This window comes from Mirounga angustirostris, unplaced genomic scaffold (assembly GCF_029215605.1).
Source record: "Mirounga angustirostris isolate CCGP_5_RB_7025 unplaced genomic scaffold, mMirAng1.0.hap1 SCAF_17, whole genome shotgun sequence".
NCBI classification, from domain to species: domain Eukaryota; kingdom Metazoa; phylum Chordata; class Mammalia; order Carnivora; family Phocidae; genus Mirounga; species Mirounga angustirostris.
Genome location: NW_026991725.1, coordinates 29,368,446 through 29,387,728, shown reverse-complemented (window position 1 = coordinate 29,387,728; position 19,283 = coordinate 29,368,446). Strand labels below are relative to the sequence as shown.

The window sequence follows — 19,283 nt, the reverse complement described above, 5'->3', positions numbered from 1 at the left end:
GTCCAGTTACCTGTAACTGAAAAATCCCTGACTCATACACTCCCCTGTGTTGTGTTTTTCTATAGCTATGTCCTACTTGAGCCTACAGGATAGAAGCTCCTGGAAGGCAAGGGCCACAGCCTCTTGCCTTTATGCTCCCCCAGCCCCACACAGACACTCTGGGACGAGTGTTTGAGAACTGTCTGGGTGGGGAGTGAACACTCTCGCTGTCCAGGCCCAGGCAGGAGCCAGCCCAGGGTCCCGAGACCCACACCCTCTCCCCAGGCCTGACCTGACAATGGGCAGCCCTACCCTGGGCTTCCTGCCTGCCACACCCAGCCAGTGGCTCCAGAGCCAGCGGGGGCCAGAAAGCGGTGATTGCCCAGATTGCAAGAGCTCTGCGTCCACAGGGATACATCTCAAAGACAATGTGAGGCTCAGAGAGACTTCCAGGCACTCGGGCCAGCATCTGGAGAGGAGCCAGTGGTATCCGGGCCTTAGCTTCTGGAAGCTGTGTTGGGGGTGGAGACAGAGGGGCTGTGCCAAAAACAAGCAGCTTGGGAAAGCAGCAACGGGGAGAAGCCTGATGCCGGGTGGAGGAGGACCCAGAATGAGAGGGCAGGTCCAGGGAGTCCCTGCTGCCCAGGGGATCAGGGAGACCTTCGGTGCTCTCCCATCTGCTTCTGGGGGCTTGTCTCGGAGCCGTCACCTCGGCCCCATTCTTACTCTGCAACTCTCCAAAGTGTCTGAGGGACTCTGCTGCCTGTAGCCAGGTGGGTACAACGGTGCTGTGTTGGGTGTCCTGTTCTGGTGTATTAGTCAGGAGCGGCCATGGTGCGCTGCGGTAACAAGTTAACCTCCCGATCTCAGGGCTGTAGCACAACAGAGGCGAATGTCTCGTCCACACGAAGCTCCTGCAGGTCGCACAGCTCTTCAGGTCAGCTGTTCTTTCTACAATGGCCCGCTTCCTTCTAGTGGTTCCTCCCTTTCAAGCCATGGCCTCTGTCATCACCACGAGTGGGAAAGAGAGAACAGGAGGGTCGGACACCAGGACTTAAATGCTTTGCTCCCGAAATGACATGTGTCCCTTCCATTCACAGCCCACCAATCAGAGTTGGTCACACGACTGCAAGGAAGGCTGGGAAATGTGAAGGAGCACAAAGCTATCCAGTGAGCACTGGGTGCCTCTGCCACATGGGGTTCCCAGGGAGAAGGGACACAGAGGCGCAGAGGAATTAGCAGACTTTGAAGTTGGATATGTGGGTTCAAACCCAGCCTCCACCAACCATTAGCTCTGTGACCCTGGGAAAGTTCATTTCTCTGAGTCTTGCTTTTCTCGTCTGCAGAACGGGGAAAAAATAAAGTCCCTGCCTCATTAGACTGTTGAGAAGATTAATCAGATAGTGCTCATAAAAAGTACCTAGCAATGCCTGGCGTATGGTAAGCACTAACAAATACACGTTATTTAATTAGTCTCAAGTTGCTTAGAAAAAGTTGAAGATGCTCAACATGTGATTGACAAATCTAGCTGAGACACCAGCAAAGCGAGACATCAGGCCCACAGCTGTCCATGCCCTAAACTCAGAGTGCCCTTGCCTCCTTCCCTCCCTTCTAGAAGGATCTATACGGACCCTCAGTATGAAAGAATTCTGCTCTCTCTCCCAAGGCACATGTGTCTGAAGCCTTGGTGTCAGTTGTGGGGAGAAAGCCTTAGTCCTTGGTTGAGAGAAGTCCAAACATTGTGAGTGTATGAGGAAGGGGGAAATCTGGCCCCACACGTTGCTCCTGCTCAGAGAATGGGAGACCTCAGTGTGGATATTAAGATTCCTAAAAAGCTTCTTGGAAGGGTCAGATTTAGGTAAGTGCCTGGAAGGAGGGGAACCTGGGGAGGGCATGGTGGCTGAGTGAGGTGGAAAGCAACTTCGGAGACAGAGGAAAACCATGAGACACCCAGGCTGGGGATGGGACTTGTCACATCCAAACAGCCCTCTACAGTTTACAGAGCAAGCTCACAGGGCTCCGTGGCAGGGATGGCAAAATCCAAGCTCTTCTTGCCAGTGTTGAGTTGTCGCTGGGAAAGAGCTGCTGAGCCAGGGGCCACATCTTCCAAGCTCCCTTGCATCCAACTGTTGCCCCACGACAGGTCCTTGCCAATGGAAAGTGAGCGAAAGTAAAGGGCGTCACCTCTGTACCAAGGCTTTTGCCAAGTACTTATGCCTTCGACGGGGTTTCTCTCCCCTCCAATTAGATGGGTGCCAAGGATGACAGTCAGACCAGGGGATGGTAGAGCCTCAAAACGCAAAAAGCCTGGTCTCTAAATCACGGCATTGGAGGAAAGCCACCCGCAATCCAGGAAGAGCTGCTGGGAACTGGTACACGAGTGAGAAAGAAACACAATATATTTGGGGGCTTCATTGTTACAGCAACTGGCATTGTTGTAAAGCATGGTAGGTACACCTTTCCTTGAAGGGGCTTCGGGGGCATCGTGGGGAGTACAGAGGGGTGACAGCCCCCCTTGGCACAGCCACTGCCCCCCAACATTCCTTTTGCCCAGCCACGGGGCACCCCCGTGGCTTCGTCCCCTCCCTTTCCTCGCACACCCTTCCTAATGGAATGGGGACAGGACCCAGGAGTTTCGGTTTGTTCAGTTTCTGCTTCTTGAGAATCTTTCCGTAGAGCATGACATGGAAGTTTTGGCCCTTGTGAGAGGTGTGGGCAGCTGACTCTATAACTGGGTGGGGTGACGTGAAGAAATGGGGCTGGAGAAACCATTGAGGGTGGCAGAAGGTAGGGGACAGCTGACAGCCAGCCCAGGAGTGTGGCTGTGATATTTTGAGCAAAGTAAATCGCAGGTGCTTCTGCTTCCATCACCTCCCTACAGGCTGAGCCAGTGAGGACCAGAGGCCGTGTGGCCTCTCACAGAGAGGCAGAATGTGCCCCTGGGGCCAGCTTAACTGTCCACAGAGGCTCCTCCCAGGCCAGGGTGGCAGTGGCCCCCCCAGAGGGCTGGTGGATGAGGCAGTTCAGCAGCTCAGAGGGCTGGGGAAGGGGGCACAGGAGCACATTTCCAAGGCTCCAGTTTTGGCAGCAGCCTCTCCTAGGAGGGGGTTGAGGACAGGCTTCCTTGCTTAGGAACGGGAGAGAGAAAGGAAGCTGGCCTTCCCTGCCGTATCATGCATCAGCCCTCCCTCCCATCCCATAAGCCACATGTCTGTCACCCCCTCCGCCCCTCTGCAGTTGCCTGCAAACAAATGGCACCCCACCCCATCCCCGTTTCCCCACACCTAGGACCTCCTGAAGGTCTGTCCTTTCTGTCACTGTCTGGCTTTTTCAGCGCTGTTGCCACTGCTAGAAAATGAAATCTGAAAAATTTCATTTAACAGCAGCATGAAAAAAAACCATGAAATATTTTGGAATAAGTTTCACAAAAGATGTGCAAGATCTGTGCACTGAGGACTATAAAATATTGCTGAAAGAAATTCGAAGTTCAAGAAGACCTAAAGAAGTGGAGAAATATGTTCATGGACTGGCAAGACTCAATATCGAGCATCAATATTGAGATGTCTGTTCTCTCCAAAATGATCTTTAGATGCAACCCAATTTCAATCATAATTCCAGTAGATTCTTTTGTAGAAAGTCACATGTCCGAAAATTTTTATGGAAATGCAAAGGACCTGGAATATTCAAGGCTTCTTGAAAAAGAACAAAATTAGAGAATTTACCCTACCTAACTTTATGATTTATTATAAAGCTATAGCAATCGAAGCATTGTGGCATGATCACAATGACAAACAAATAGATCAATGGAATAGAAAAGAGAACCCAGAAATAGACCAACAATTAAACAGTCATTTGATTTTTTTTTATACAATGACCAAAGAGTTTCAATGGGAAGCGGAAAGTTTTTTCAACAAATGGTGCTGGAACCGGCTATCCGTATAAAATAAATAAATAAATAAACTTCAGCTCCTCCTTTACACCATTCACAAAAACTGATTTTAAATGAATGATAGGTCTCAATCAAAAACTAAAATCATAAAGCTTCTGCAAGAAAATGTAGGAGAATATCTTTAAGACTTAGCGGTAGGCAAAGGTACCTTAAAATAGATCACAGAAAACAGTAACTTTTTTTTTTTAAGATTTTGTTTAATTGACAGAGAAAGACACAGCTAGAGAGGGAACACAAGCAGGGGGAGTGGGAGAGGCAGAAGCAGGCTTCCCGCTGAGCAGGGAGCCTGATGCAGGGCTCGATCCCAGGACCCTGGGATCATGACCTGAGCCGAAGGCAGACGCTTAACGACTGAGCCACCCAGGCGCCCCAACAGTAACTATTTTTTAAAAGATTTATTTATTTATTTATTTGACAGAGAGAGAGAGCACAAGCAGGCGGAGTAGCAGATAAAGGGAGAGGGAGATCAGACTCCCTGCCAAGCAGGGAGCCCGATGAGGGGCTTGATCCCAGGACCCCGGGATCATGACCTGGGCCGAAGGCAGTTGCTTAACCAACTGAGCCACCCAGGCACCCCAAACAATAATTATTTTTAAAAGATTGATATCTTATACTTCATCAAAAAAAAAAAAAAACCTTCTGTTCAGCAAAATATACCATTAAGAAAATGATAGCAAGCTTCAGACTGAAAGAAAATATTGGCAAAATATATCTGACGAAAGACATGTATACGGAATATATAAAGAACCCCTACAACTCAATAATAAAGAGATAGAGAACTCAATTTTTAAAATAGACGAAAGATTTGAATAAAAACTTCACAAAGGGAAATATACAGATGGCCAAGAAGCACAGGAAACAGTGCTTAACATCATTAGTCATTAAGAAAATGCATATAAAACCACAATGAGACACCAGCATACACCTACTAAAATAGCAAAAATTAAAGACTGACAGCATCAGACGTTGGCACTGGAATAATCAGAACTCTCACGCATTGCTGGAAGGAATGTAAAATGGCACAACCACTTTGGATAAAGATCTGGGAGTTTTGTTTGTTTGTTTTTTTAAAGATTTTATTTATTTATTTGACAGAGAGACACAGTGAGAGAGGGAACACAAGCAGGGGGAGTGGGAGAGGGAGAAGCAGGCTTCCCACCAAGCGGGGAGCCCGATGCGGGGTTCGATCCCAGGACCCTGGGATCATGACCTGAACCGAAGGCAGACGCTTAACGACTGAGCCACCCAGGTGCCCCAAGATCTGGGAGTTTCTTAAAACAAAACCTATCTCAGCAATTCTACTTCTACCTAAGAATAATGAAAGCATATGTCCACAAAAAAAAATATGACCACAAGAATGTTCATAAAGGCTGAAAACTAGAAACAGCTCTGATGACTATAGCAGAAGAATAAATAATTTCTTCTGGTATAATAGGATCCCTTTATAAAACATAAAGGGATTTACTTAGCAATGAGAAGAATTAATTACCTATACATGCAACATCATGAACGAATCTCCCATTGTGCTGAGAGAACAAAGCTAGACACATGAAAGTACGTATGATACAGTTTGACTTATTTGAAGTCCTAGAATAGGTAATACTAATCTCTGGTTTAAAAAAAATGAGAATAATGGTTACCTGGGTAGGGGGAGGAAGGGACTGGGAAGAAGCATGGGGGATTTTCTGGGGTGATGATGATGTACTATCTCTTGATAGGGGTTTGAGTTATACAGGTGCGGGCATTTGTCCAAATTCACCCATCCTTGAGATTCATGTATAATTAAGATCTGGGCATTTCTCATATATAAATTTTACCCCAAAAAAGATAAACAAATACTGAACTCTTGTTAATTATACACATCCTGAAATGTTTCCGGATAAAAGATACTGATGTCCACAACGTTCTTTGAAATGATTCAAAAAAATAAAAAGATGGAAGGACAGGTGGATAGGCAGGTGGACGGAGAGAGATGTACGGATACATGATTAAGCAAATAGAGCAAAGTGTTAACTGTAGAATCTAGTTGGTAAATGAGCACTCACATAAAATTCTTTTAAATTTTCTGTATGTTTGAAATTTTTCTTAGTAAAATGTTTTGGGGGAAGAAAGCAAAACAAATTGTTCACTGCTGTAACCTCAGCACCTAGAACAGTGCCAGAGCATGCCGTAGGTGCTCAATAAATGCTTGAAGAAAGAAAGAAAGAAAGAAAGAAAGAAAGAAAGAAAGAAAGAAAGAAAGAAAGAAAGAAAGAAAGAAAGAAAGAAAAGAAAAGGAAAAGAAAAGAAAAGAAAAAGAGGCGAGGAGACAATTTCAATTAGAATATAAAAGCAGGGTGCCTGGGTGGCTCAGTTGGTTAAGCGACTGCCTTCGGCTCAGGTCATGATCCTGGAGTCCCGGGATCGAGTCCCGCATCGGGCTCCCTGCTCGACAGGGAGTCTGCTTCTCCCTCTGACCCTCCCGACCCTCCCCCCTCTCATGCTCTCTCTCTCAGTCTCTCTCTCTCAAATAAATAAATAAAATCTTTAAAAAAAAAAAAAGAATATAAAAGCAGTTCCTCAGGAGTACCTTCACCTTCCCACCTCCCCATCTGTACCAAATTCTCTTTCTCCTTATGACAGTTGGAAGAGTGTCACTGCTCCTCTCCAAGACCACTGGCTCCCTATGCTGCAGATACCATCTCCTCTCACCTTATCAAGAACTGGACTCCTGAGAGGTTCTACCCTATCTGTCACCAGCAATTCCTCCTCTGAATCAGATCATTTCATTTGCCTCTATTGTCTCCAGTTGTTTCAAACTCCTCCTTGACCCCATGTGCACATCCAACTACTGTGCCATTTCTTTGTTCCAGTGGTTCTGTTGATATGCTGTATTACATTCATTGATTTTTGGATGTTAAACCAACCTCACATGGCTGGGATAAATCCCACTTGATCATGGTGTATAACCCTTCCAATATGTTGCTGGGTTTGGTTTGCTAGTATTTTGTTGAGGATTTTTACATCTCTAGTCATTATTTTTATTGGGCTCTAGTTTTCTCTTTCTTTTTGTACTGAATTTTGCTTGGTTTTGTTATCAGGGTAGCGCTGGCCCCATAGAATGAGTTGGGAAGTGTGTAGTTTCTTTCTGACTAATCTTTTTGCTCGAGCTTATCTCTTGATCTTTACAACACTGAGAAAAAGCCAAGGCCAGGGAAGGTTTAGCTGGGGTTCTCGACATGAGCACACATCACAATTAACTGGGAACTTGTTCAAAGCAGATTCTTAGGTCTTGGCTCTGGAGATTCTGACTCAGAAAGTCTGCAGCGGGGCTGGGGATTCTGTATTTCCAACAAGCACCCCCAAGAGATTCTGGGATGAGTGCCCTCCCATTTCACGTTAAGAAACATTGACACAGCTAAGCAGCCACAGAGGATGGGTTAGAAAAGTAATGTTTCTTCATCCAGGAATCTCAGAGTTTTCAGTGTGTTCAAGGTCTAAGGGGGAAACTAGAGTATGCACTGTTTCCCCAATTTTTTTAAAAGATTTTATTTATTTATTTGAAAGAGAGAGCGAGCACGAGCAGGGGGAGGGGCAGAGGGAGAGGGAGAGGGAGAAGCAGACTCCTCACTAAGCAGGGAGCCGAAGCAACGTGGAGCTCCATCCCAGCACGCCGGGACCATGACCTGAGCCAAAGGCAGATGCTTAACCGACTGAGCCACCCAGTCGCCCCTCCCAAACCTATTTGTCCACAAAATCTTTTAGTTTTGGAGGAGCACTTCACAGGATTGATGTTCCCCAGAGTATGCTTTGGAAACATTGCCCCCAGAATTATTCAGATGTCCCTCTGGGCTCTCATGGGGCTTTGTTCTAAGCACTCAACCCTTTGGCCTGCAGCTGCTTGTATACGCAGGGCCATCAGTCAGAGGTCTGTCCTGGCCTCAACTGGGGTTACGTGAGTTAGGCATTTGCCTCAATAACAACATTTCAGGAGGTACCAACAAACCCAGTAATCAAGACGTGTTACTATCTGGCAGCTAGGTCAACCAGCTGACCCATCAGGCAGCCAGTGGAATACCGGAGGGCATAATAGTGCACAGCGGTAAAGTGACCACGGAGAGTGGGGCCAAGAGCCAGGGTCTGCCCAGGTGGAGTCCAGCCCCAGGGCAGCCAGATGGTCAAGTCAGACCCCATGGACTGTGAACCCATCCAGAGTAAAGGCAGGTCTTCCTCACCTCTGAACCCCCAGTCTGAATCCGCAGTGCCTGGAACACAGAAGTGTTCAACTCCCTCACACGGAGAACACAGGGACAATGCCAAGTTCACTTACTTCCCAAGCTCAACTTGGGCATCTAACCCAACACTAGGCACCAGGAGATGCAGCCAACTCGTACTTTGAGGCAATTGAGTGGACTTCACTTAGGAAGCTTCCCAGGTATCTGAGCAGCCTTCACGGTGATGCCTTGCTTTGGATGTGCTCCGAAATCTGAACTGGGGGGAAGAGGGGGCTGGGAGCCAGAGAATTTCTGGAAAAAGTCTGTCCTTTTCCGAATACCCTTCCTCTCTGTGTCCAACAGAGCTTGACCTCAAACGTGCAAGTTGTACTATGCAGAAAAAGTTGGGCTTGGGCCTGATTGGACTGGCACTAGATTTGTATAATCATTGTGTTTGTGATTTGTGTAATCATTGTGGCCTGGTTGGGCTCTGTAGCTGGGAGGCCCTCAGGCCTGAGCTTGGGAAAAAAACATCTGAATGCCAAAAGCAGTTGCCCGAGGACTCTTTCCTGGGCCCGCCCTTAGGGCTGGTTCCAGGACATTCCCTTACTTCAGCCCTACTCATTCCTGTGTCTCATTAGAAGGGCTTTCTACATCTCCTGTCTCTTCCTTAGAATTTCCATTTCTTTCTTCCAAGAACTATAAACTCTCGTCAATTAATTGGTGACCACAGGAACAAGAACAGGGTTCCCTTTAAAAAGACTGGTGTAAAAAGTTCTACAATGGCTCCATATTGACCTGCTCAAGAGAGGAAACATTTTCACTCTCTTAGGAAACATCCAGCTGCAGATAAGCCTCCAGCTGATTATAGAAGATGCTCTTCTATGCAATAAAAAGCTGATTCCCCCATGACCTCTATTTGTCAACACCTCATAAATTCACTTTGAGTTGCTTCATAGCCTCAAAATTACAATGATGTCTTCTGGGAATTAAGCTTTATCATAACGTGGTTGCACTAAACAAACTTCAGCAAGCAGGGTCAGCTCGAGGCCAGGGAATCTGCATGGACATGCAAGCTTCAGGATGGCTGGAAGGCTGGTTCTTAGGGATTGTGGAATTGGCCCTAGCTCTAGGATGCTGGCTCTCAAACGAATGTCATTTCACGGAGTGAGGAACTGAGTGAGACCCTAGGCGGGAGAGGGAGCTGCTACTTCCATATTTACATTGTGGCAAAGCTTGGGACCTTGGTCTCCAGACACCAGATCCTAGCTCTCCTTTCCTTCCCACTCCCAGGACCTCTCCCTGCTAGGAAGGCAGAAAAGAATCTGACAGCTGATAGCAGAACACGTGTAAGAAGAGATTCAGTGGCTTTCTCTCCTCAATTAGTCATCTGCATTTTAAGCCATTTATCTCAATTGTGCCCTGGAAGTCTTTGTGCCAACGTCAAGTGAATTTCAAGCAGGAGGGAAGGGAGTGGTAGGAAAGGAGAGGACCCGAAGTCACATCTGGGGCAAGACCAAAGTTCTCACCCTTGGCTACATGGTGGAATCACCTGGGGTCATTTTCTTTTTTCTTCTTCTTTTTTTTAAGATTTTATTTATTTATTTGAGAGAGAGCACGCAGGCGCACAAGCAGGAGCAGGAGGGGCAGAGGGAGAGGGAGAGGTAGACTCCCCGCTGAGCAGGGAGCGTGAAGCAGGGCTCCACGCATGCATCCCAGGACCCTAAGACCATGACTGAGCCACCCAGGGGCCCCACCTGGGGTCATTTGAAAAGTCCCGATGTCCAGGCCACACCCCAGATCAATTACCTTAGCCTCTCCAAGACTGAACTCCAGCCTCAGGATTTTTTTTTTTTTTTTTTTTTTTTGAACTCCCCTTTGATTCCAACCTACAGCCAACTTTGGGAACCAAAGCGATAAAACCATTCTAAATTGGATGACATCAACCCACGTACAGGTGTGGTTGTGATGAATGTCCACCCTTAATGGAAACAAAACAGTGTGATCGTGGGACAGGGGGTCCCGGGCCTGCCCCTTCGCCCATCCCTGTCACCACAGGGAATCCTTATCCCCGCAGCTCGTCTCTCTCTGGGCACGGCCTCCCTTCCCCACAGCTGCCCAGCAAGCCAGGTGCGACTTTTTTTTTTTTTATAAGATTTTATTTATTTATTTGACAGAGAGAGACACAGCGAGAGAGGGAACACAAGCAGGCGGAGTGGGAGAGGGAGAAGCAGGCTTCCCACGGAGCAGGGAGCCAGACATGGGGCTTGATCCCAGGACCCTGGGATCATGACCTGAGCCGAAGGCAGACGCTTAACGACTGAGCCACCCAGGCGCCCCATGCCAGGTGCAATTTTTATCTGCACTTTGAAAATGACAAAGCTGAGACTTGCTTCGATGGGACAGGAACGCAGGTCTGTGTGACTCCGAAGCCTCTCTTCCAGGAAATATTTTTGAATCCATTACTGCATGGATGAATACTGTATGCTTAAATATAATAATGGCTTCGGCGCCTGGGTGGCTCAGTTGGTTAAGCGACTGCCTTCGGCTCAGGTCATGATCCTGGAGTCCCTGGATCGAGTCCCGCATCGGGCTCCCTGCTCGGCAGGGAGTCTGCTTCTCCCTCTGACCCTCCCCCCTCTCATGTGCTCTCACTCTCTCTCTCAAATAAATAAATAAAATCTTTAAAAAAAAAAAATATATATATATATATATATAATGGCTTCAACAAATATTTCCTGGGTGCCTCTTGTGGGCTGGGGATAGAGCAGGGATGAGGATAAGGTGAGGCCTGGCCCTCAGGGAGCTTACCACCCAGTGGGCCAGATGGACTCTATTCGAAGACTCTAACACTCAACACATAAAAGCAGGTCACTTCCAGAGGCCGAGGCTGTGAAGGAGGCCAACAGGCGGGCAGTGTTGGGAGCAACGACAGGGGCTGCTTCCCTTAAGGGCCAGAGTGGCGGGAAGTGAGGAAGGGGGTCCTGAGAAGGAGCCAGGCTGGTTCCAGTGGCCAGGAGGCAGGGGCCTCCCCCCTTTCCTGGAAGAGCCAGTGGAGATCCCTGAGGGTTTCAGGCAGAACAGTGACAGGGCCATTAAGAGACAACGAGTAAGTGGACTCACTCTGCGTCTCAGCACCTGTGAGTTGGATGACCTGTCTTCCCCCCCTGACATGACCCCCTTCCCCCCCACCACCCCACAAAAGAGGGGCTAGAGCAGAGGCACCTCAGGCCACTAGCCCACAGAGCTCATGGGTTACGGGCTGAGGAGCACATCTGCAGCAAACCCCAGCTCGGATTCTCAGGAAATACCGAAATAACGAGACCAGAGTGACCTAACTCAGCCAGAGAAGCTGGGAGGTTTTAATCAGAAACATCAGAGAAATGAGAACCTTAACACGAACAATCCTTGCCAGCTGGAAATTCAGTTCAGTGCTCTCCTTCAAGGTCCTTAAAAAAGAGTTCTCCAGGGGCGCCTGGGTGGGCTCAGTCATTAAGCGTCTGCCTTCGGCTCAGGTCATGATTCCAGGGTCCTGGGATCGAGCCCCGCATCGGGCTCCCTGCTCGGGGGGGAAGCCTGCTTCTCCCTCTCCCACTCCGCCTGCTTGTGTTCCCTCTCTAGCTGTCTCTCTCTCTGTCTAATAAATAAATAAAATCTTAAAAAAAAAAAAAAAAGAGTTCTCTTTACACAACCCACTAGTCAGTTTGGGGGCTTAAACAACATTCGTGGGCTGGGACTCCATCCCGGGCCTAAATCTTCTTCACTGAAATCAAACACGGATACCAGCTGATTTTCACCACACTTCTATTTGTGACATTATGCATATTTAAAGGTAGTAAATCGCTTTCCAATAAAAAGTTAAAAATTAAAGATGACCCTAAACTCTGATATAAAATAGTAGACGTGGGGCGCCTGGGTGGCTCAGTCGTTAAGCGTCTGCCTTCGGCTCAGGTCATGATCCCAGGGTCCTGGGATCGAGCCCCGCATCACGTTCCCTCCTGCTCGTCAGGAAGCCTGCTTCTCCCTCTCCCACTCCCCCTGCTTGTGTTCCCTCTCTCGCTGTGTCTCTCTCTGTCAAATAAATAAATAAAATCTTAAAAAATAAAAATAAAAAAAATAAAATAGTAGGCATTCCCTTAAGCCACCTTCTTTCCTGGGTTCTGTACCCCGTAGGTGCCTAATCTGTGTTGCCAGTGAGGAAATAGTGGGGCTCCCTTGAGGCAGGCCCTGGGCCAGACACTTCTCAGAAGATCATCTCAGAAGAGCATCAGGAGGCAGATGCCCTCATTTCCCCATTCTACAGAGGGGGAAACAGGTTCTATTTCCAGGCTGAGCCCGGCATTCCCATCTGATCTCTGAACGCTAATCCCTGTGTTTCGTGGCCACGATGGGGGGACATGGTTTCTGCGGGACTGGAAAGTGCTAGGATCTTCATCCGTAGGGCTGACTTATCCTTTAGGCCCAGGGCCCACCATACTGTTAGGGGCCCAGGAAAATGTTTTCATTTTCATTTCTTTTAAAACCACAAGATAAAATGATCATGAAGACATAATCACGAGTCCAGCCTGAATCATATTCATCTTTAGACCAATACAGTTGTGGAATATACGTTTTAATATTTTTTTTAATAGAAGAAGGGGCCCATGGAGGCAAAAGTCATATGTGACCCCGGTGCCCCATAATTCTGTCCCCACATGGGAGAGGAAGGCCAAGAGCTCCCGTTCCTGGTTCCCCACCTCCCCACGTCCTCTTGGCCCCTGGGGAGCTCAGCAAGGCCTGGCCAGAGCCCAGCCCATCTGTCTAGGCCCCCGGCCACCCTGGCTTGGCCTGCAGAGCCCCTACCCCACACCCTGCCCTGTGACCTGCCCCCAGAGCCCCCCAGCGTCCTTGCAGCCCAGGGCTGAGGAAGGGTGTGTTCTGATTCCTGGCAGAGTCCAGCTTCCTGTTTTTCTCCAAGTGAACGAGGTCAGGCTGCTGCTGGACAGGGACATGGGGACTAGTTACGGGCCAACAGATCCTAACCGCGCTGATGGGCTCGGTGGCTGGGGGAGGCGGGGGACAGCAGGCCAGTCACACTGGGCTCCTGGACGCCCTCTCTTCCTGACACCCCCCCCCTGCCCCCCGCAGGTCCCCAGAGACCTCCACAAGGCTTCCTTGTCCTCTCTGGCCTCTGGGCTTCTCTTTGCTCATCTGTGAAACAGACACAGAGGTTCTGCAGTGCCTGCCCACCCACTAAGAGGAGCCAAGTCAGGCTGACATGGGAGCGGAAAGAGCTTTGTCAACTGCCAAGAGCTCATCAGCCATGAGCGCAGTAGGGCTGGTGAAGAGGTGCGACCATAACTGCATCCATTTACCGCCTCCCTGCCCTGTGTGGGGCTCTACCCCCCCCAACAGTTTCGTCTTCACCTTGACATGGAGGATGGACCTACGTTGCTGTTTTGTGACCGAGGAAGGTGAGGCTAACTGCCTCCCCTAAGGCCCCAGGGGTAGGAAGTGACCGATGTCAAGCTGTGCCCACACCACAGCCCTCTCCTTCCTTGCAGTGGTGTGGGCGATGCCAACCCAGAACTGGGGAATCCAGCTTCCCTCTGGCTGGTGGACTGCAGCGCCCTGACCAAGGGGGCTGAGGAATTCCTGGGAGGGGGAGATAAGATGCTTCACTAGCCAGGGCCCGCGGACACGAGACACCAGGGGTTTATGTAAAGAGCCTGCCCCCAGCCCCTTGGCACCACCATGCATTTAACACTGTTCACTGAGTGCTGGCTCTATGCCGGTGCATGTCCTTCTCAGGGAGCCCTTGTGGGACTTCTGCATCCTCCCCCATCCAGGGGGGGCAGCCAGCTCTCCCATCTCCGTGGTGGGCTTCTGGGGAGTTTCATAACCTGTCTTTGCCTCAGTCCCCTTCCCTGGAAAACGGGACGACCGGGGTACTGACTTCACAGGGCTATCGTTCCCACTGAGGCACTCATGCATTAATTCATGGCAAATGTCATCATCAGCACCCTTTCACACTTCAATCTTTTCAACCCCTCTTGCCTCCCGGGGCCTCACTTCTTTCTTCCACTTGCCCTGCCCCCTGCCCTCTCCACTTCACCCTTCCTTCATCCTTTCTAGGCCCTTTCCGGACATTCGGAGAAGGATCCGGGAAAAGGAGACACAGGCCAGGAGTACACAAGGCCACGGCCAAGGTAGGATCAAGGTGGAGAATGCAACCACATGAGAGAGTGGGGTTCCAAGCTGCCAAGGGCTTCCTCTCCCACCAAGGCTTCTTGGGTCCAGGAGGAAGAGTCATTCATGGGGTCACTCAAGGGGGGTCATTCATGATGCTCATTCTCCACCAGCAGCTGAAGGTCCAAAATGGAGGACAAGAGGTAGTAGCTGGGCCACAACGGAAGCTGGTTTTCCATTTGGGTGACTTTGAGCATGAAGAAGAAATGGCAAGGGACAGGGACTCCCATTTAGGCAAAAGCAAGCCCAAGGCCACCTGCCCATTAGCTCAAATACTTGTGGGATGCAGAAGAATAAAACAAGAGTTTAGTGCCTGATGCATGGGTAGCAACTGAAGAAATATTTGTCGAATGGATAAATGACTTCACGTGGGAGTGGGGATAGGGCATGTTGGGGATAGGAGCGGAAGGGAGATGAGGCCGGGAAAGGGCACCAACAGCCACATCTACCATGCTGAACGCAGACCAAGATGGCAGCTCACAGGGTAATACTGAGGAGCGCAGAAGAGCACTTCGCATGTGCCCCAAGAGTTCTGTTATCATTACCACCATTCTACAGACAAGGAAACTGAAGCACAGAGAAGTCAAGACGCTGGCCTGAGGTTATGTCAACCCAGGCACTCTGGCCTCAGGGGCCATGACCTAACCACTGTCTCTCCTGCCTTTCAGTTTATTCTGAAGAGGGAATATCCTCAACGTTCAGGTCATATGCTGATTCTTCAGATCAAATGTCATGTTTTGGGCTTCTCTCAGGCATTTTGAGTTCATGCGCTCTGCTGGAGGCTCCCTCAGTGGTCTTCTGATTCTTTTTTCTTCGCATTATCACCCGTTCCTCCTGCAGCTCCATGCTGTAGGCCATCTTGGTTCAAAATCAAAACAACGGCAACAGTTAGGAGAGAGGAGACGGTGGTTTGCCCTAGGGTAGAGGTGGTGAAGGTGGAGAAAGTGAACAGTTTGGGGCTCTGTTTCGGAGGTAATGGTGAAAGAACTTCCTGATAGTTTGGATGTGGGGGTGAGAAAAATAATTACACTCACCTCACCACAAATTAAATGATGCGATGCTCCCGAAGTGGGTGCGGAATGCATGTGAAATGAGAGAACGCACGCAAAAGCCACCCACTGTCCTCTAAAGCAGAGGAAACAGGCAAGGGAAGGGAAGAGAGCTGGCGATGAAGAGGTTGCAGGCTGCACAAGCCCTGAGCTTCATGCCACCCTGCATTGATACAGGGTTCCAGCTGAAACCCCCAGCAGGTGTTCCCACCATAGACACCCGACACAGCCTATTGCCTGGGCCTGGTTGTCATCTGTGCGCCTGTGGCAGGTCAGTGAGGCACCATCCAAATCCCGAGTTGTTGGGAAAGTGGCCAGGAGACGCTTTCAGCTGTTGGCCCTCTTTGGGGATGGCCTCACCCAAGGTCACACCTCCTTCCAGAGGCAGCCAGTATCCAATGACGGATCAACATGATGGTATAAAAGCCAAGCCACACCCCCACACTGGAGCTGATGCTGAAGGGCCATCTGAGTCTGAACTCCCTATGGGGTTGGCTGAAGCCTTCACTGAGATCGTGGCACATCTCAACTTCTCCCTCTGCCCGGTCTGGCTTCGGTCCCTTCCTTTCTACAGGTGTTGACCCCAAAGCATCTCTAATAAACTTTCTGCACTCGAATCCCCATCTCAGAATCTGCCTCCCAAAGGACGCAACCTGCAACAATCATCTTTACTGTCAAGAGTGCTCCAGTTGGGACATTAAATTATATAGTCACTCTAGCTCTGTGCGACCTACTAGGTCCCAGCACTTGTCACAGCTCATTGTGATTACTTATTTCGTGACACTGGGCAGGCTTCCTGAGGCAGGCCATGTGCGGGTCTCCTTCATTCCCAGTCATGCAGCCCAGGGCTTGTCATGGCAGGTGTTCAGTAAATATTTGTTGAATGGATGAATGAACCACATTATCTGAGCATTTAGAGAGCAAAGCAGCAAAGCAGCGGGGGGTGGGGGGGTTGTGGAGAGAAGTTTCTCTGAATCTCTGAAGGAAAAGTAACAGCAGGACATGGGTACCCCCCCCACAAACCCATCCCAATCAACTGCTTTTGCATTTAGCTCCTCCCAATGACATTTTACCCTGACTACGGGTTTTTGTGTTTGTGGTTTCATTCACTCATTCATTCACTCCCTCCTTCATTCATTCATGTAATACCTAAATACCTACTGAGCCGTCCCTGTGTGTCAGGCCCTGTGTGTCAGGCCCAGGGCCTGCATCTGGGATACAGAGGTGAGTACAACCCCGCCCTCTGTCCTCTGGAAGCTCACAAGTTAGAGCAAGGAACAGACGGGTGAATGACTGTGATGCAGTATGAGGATGCAATGGTACACCAAAGCTCCCTTGGTTTTTATTTTAGCAAGACTTCACTCGCTCTAATGTTGGGTGGAGGGAGGAAATGGATCCTTAGGTTTGTCCGCACCCTCAGGGGTGGCTCTGATCCCAATTGTACCTTTTCCTAAGAACTCACACCCACACCCCAACCTCACCGCTCCTCCCACTCCCTCCTCCTCCCTGTCCAATGGAAATCCATCAGTCCTGTGGCCCCAGCCGGGCTCACAGTGTCTTTCAGGATGACAACTACTGAATCATAAGAGTGTAGGTGGAGTCAGCTGTTCCTTCCTGAATAAGGGTCGGGTTTTAGTTATTTACTTATTTATTTTTAAGATTTTATTCATTTGACAGAGAGAGACACAGCGAGAGAGGGAACACAAGCAGGGGGAGTGGGAGAGGGAGAAGCAGGCTTCCTGCAGAGCAGGGAGCCCGATGCGGGGCTCTACCCCAGGACCCCGGGATCATGACCTGAGCTGAAGGCAGGCGCTTAACGACTGAGCCACCCAGGCGCCCCAAGGGTCAGGTTTTAAAGCCAGCCTTCTAGAGATAACAGCCTGTTTGGTTGCCTGCTCCAGAGCAGGTGGGCAGAGAGCTTGTCCAGGGTGGAAAGAGAACCCAACCCGTAGACTTGACCTGCACAGCTCTCGGGCAGCCACCACCTTCACGGGTGAGGTTCTCTGGAGACCCAGGTTGGCCCCTGGAGGAGACCTGGAGCCCATCCCCTGAGCTGGCAGTGCCCAGGCGAGCTGCCAGGCCAAGCCACCTCCCCGCCCACCCTCTTGCCTCCCATCCCCATCTCCTGTTAGTCAGAGGGGCCTTGGCTGCCGCGGGAAGCTCACACACAAAGCAGAATTCCAGGAACTCCAGGCTAGGCGAACTCCTGGCTGTTTTCTCAGTTCCTTTTTGCTTCTTAAAGGTCTCCGGTGCCAGGGCTCAGTCCCATGACCTTCCAGGCAGAATCTGGGTTGATTGTCTCTGCACTGCCTGCTCCCTTCCCCCACAATTACACTTCTCAGCGGTTTCTGAGAATCCTAGAAGGTCACTGCTGGAAAGGACCGTTATAGATAGTGAAAGAGGAAGCTGACCGGCTCCAAGCCCAGGGAGATGGCCTCCATCTAACTGGCCCCACCTGCCGGGCTGCATCTCCTCAGGGTCCCCAGCCTCCGGAAATGCAGCCATTAATCAGGTGCCAGTGGCAGGAACCCAGGCTATGAAGGGAAAAAAGCAAAGAGTTCCCCTCTCCCACCCCCAGCAGCATAGGGCAGAGATGTTGAATTTTCTAGAAGGATGAAGACCATCTGGAGGGACTGCTCAGCTGAGTGTCTGAGTGCTGAGTGATGGGAAGATTGAGTAAGAAGTGAGTCCAGGCAGAAAGTGGGTGATCTGAACTGCTTTGGAGAATTCAGGAGGTGGCTTCTCTTAGCCTGTGGTCTGACCTGTGATTATGATGATGCACGACAGCCCCCTCCCCACTCCTCCTTCCCTGTCTCCCTGGAGCCACAGGGCAGAACTCTGGGTAGGACCGACTGTAGCCTGCCTTCATGCGAAGTCTCAATGCATATTTATTTACTCATTTCTTCCTTCAGCAGATTTTCAAGCACCTGTTCCAGATCCTGATGAGACAAGGTAGACCTGGTGTCTGCCCTCATGGAGAGTGCAATCCAATGGGGACAACTAAACAATGCCACAATCGTGTGGGATAAAGCATCATGTGGACAGAAAAAGAGAATTCTAAGTAAGCACAGATGAGGGACCCGTGAGTAAGACCTGAGAGTGAGGGAAAGTGAAGTCTAACCCAAATTGGGGATGACGATGGGTTATGGATGTTATGGCAACACCTCAGGCTCAGAGAGGCTCATTTTCCCCAAGATCACACACACATCTAGTTAAGTGACAATCACCAACTCAATCCCATCTCTAGAAACTGACTTTGTTTGAATCCTGATTTTGCCACTTTCTCACTAAGTGCCCCCCCCCCATAAGTTATTTCACTTCTCTGTGCCTCAGTTTCCTGATCTGTAAAGTCAGGATAATAAGAAACCTGCCTCGTTGGGATGTTTGGAAAAATTAAATGCATTAGGACAGCGGTTCTCAAAGTGTGATCCCAGGACCTCTGGAAGGCCCCAAGACCCTTTGTTGGGGGGTGGGGTCCAAAAGACCAAAACAATTTTCATAGCAATAGTGAGACATTATTTGCCTTTATTGCTCTGCAATGTTTTCCAGAGACCATACGATGTCTGACATCACAACAGATTGAATGCAGAAGATGTATGAATCCAGGAGCCTTTGATTAAACTAGACATTAAAGAGAATTGCAAAAATATAAAAAAGCAAGCTCACTTTTCTCAATAAAGATTTTTTTTTATTTGGGAAAATCCAGTTTTTTCACAAAGAATGTTATTTATATTTACATGTAATGGGTTATTCATATTTTTAATGAATTGCGTATTTTTAAATTTCCTCAGTTTTAATTTCCAACACCTTAAGTAGTAGCTAAACGTTCCAGCAGTGTTCTGAATCAGCTCGCCTGACTTGGGAGAGTTATCATGCACACATCAT

At 49.3% G+C, this 19,283-nt stretch overlaps 1 long non-coding RNA gene across 2 annotated transcripts; it reads left to right on the top strand.

Annotated features, from left to right (window-relative positions):
* The first annotated feature begins 551 nt into the window (after nucleotides 1–551).
* LOC123853451 (uncharacterized) lies at nucleotides 552–19,080 on the top strand. Of its 2 annotated transcripts, XR_006793152.3 has the most exons (5): nucleotides 552–752; nucleotides 2,228–2,426; nucleotides 14,236–14,309; nucleotides 18,311–18,459; nucleotides 18,948–19,080. It is a non-coding gene; the product is annotated as an uncharacterized LOC123853451 (long non-coding RNA). The 2 variants fall into 2 exon arrangements; XR_006793153.3 differs by lacking the exons at nucleotides 552–752; nucleotides 2,228–2,426 and adding an exon at nucleotides 13,252–13,574 and having other exon boundaries at nucleotides 18,314–18,459.
* Nucleotides 19,081–19,283: the final 203 nt, after the last annotated feature.